This window comes from Rutidosis leptorrhynchoides, chromosome 11 (genome assembly GCF_046630445.1).
Source record: "Rutidosis leptorrhynchoides isolate AG116_Rl617_1_P2 chromosome 11, CSIRO_AGI_Rlap_v1, whole genome shotgun sequence".
Taxonomy (NCBI): Eukaryota; Viridiplantae; Streptophyta; class Magnoliopsida; order Asterales; family Asteraceae; genus Rutidosis; species Rutidosis leptorrhynchoides.
In genome coordinates this window covers 205,707,345-205,708,445 of record NC_092343.1, presented here as the reverse complement: position 1 = coordinate 205,708,445, position 1,101 = coordinate 205,707,345, and the positions used below count along the sequence as shown (strand labels likewise).

At 37.4% G+C, this 1,101-nt stretch overlaps 1 non-coding gene across 1 annotated transcript; it reads left to right on the top strand.

Annotated features, from left to right (window-relative positions):
- Positions 1 to 601: 601 nt before the first annotated feature.
- LOC139879109 (small nucleolar RNA R71) lies at positions 602 to 708 on the top strand. Its single transcript, XR_011769962.1, has one exon. It is a non-coding gene; the product is annotated as a small nucleolar RNA R71 (small nucleolar RNA).
- The last annotated feature ends 393 nt before the right edge of the window (positions 709 to 1,101 follow it).

Genomic DNA, 1,101 nt, shown 5'->3' with positions numbered 1-1,101 from the left:
CATATTTAACTTTTTCTCTTCGGTTTGTTGTTGTGGTTTATATAAGCCAGGTCTTTGTTGATTGAAAGTGTTGTTTTGAGTTGGTTGGTTATTCGGACCTTGTTGGTTATACCAGTTATTTTCGGGTCCTTTTGGATTGTAAAGAATGTTTTGATTTCGATTGAAGTTTAGCTTTGGCGGTTGATAATTATTTTGATAATTATTTCCCGGCCTTTGGTTCATATAGGAAACATTCTCTCGTTGTTCCATCGTTGGTTCAACATTACAATCTTTCAATAAGTGTGGTCCACCGCATTGCTCACAACTGATTCGTATTGCGTGAATATCTTTATTCATCTTTTCCATTCGTCTTTCGAAAGCATCTATTTTTGCTGAAACGGAATCAAAGTCATGGCTAGAATCGGCTCTAGCCACTTTAGATGAACGAAAAATATCTTTTTCTTGGTGCCACTCATGTGAGTGGGATGCTGTGTTATCAATAATTTTGTAAGCTTCAGTTGCGGTTTTCTTCATAATGGAACCACCAGCTGTTATGTCGATGTCTTTTCGTGTAGCAACGTTGACACCTTGGTAGAATATTTGTACTATTTGATAAGTGTCTAAACCATGTTGAGGACATCCTCTCAACATCCTTCCGAATCTTGTCCATGCCTCATATAATGTTTCATTTGGATTTTGCGCGAACGTAACAATTTCTCCTTGAAGTCTTACGGCTTTAGATGCTGGAAAGAATTGTTTAAGAAATTTTTCAACTAAATCATCCCATGTAGTAATCGCCCCTTCAGGTAACGATTCTAACCAATCTTTGGCTTCTCCCTTTAAAGTTCAGGGAAATAACATGAGATAGATTTGTTCATCTTCCACTTCTCGGATTTTGAATAATGTACAGATCCTATTAAACGTTCGAAGATGTTCATTGGGATCTTCCTTCGGCGTACCACTATATTGGCACTGATTAGTTACCATGTTTAGGATTTGTCCTTTAATTTCATAATCTGGAGCATTAACTTCTGGTTTAATAATGGCGTGACCTTGGCCAGTGCGCTTAGCTCTCATTCGATCTTCCATACTTAGAGGTTCTAGATTTTCCATGATTGGATT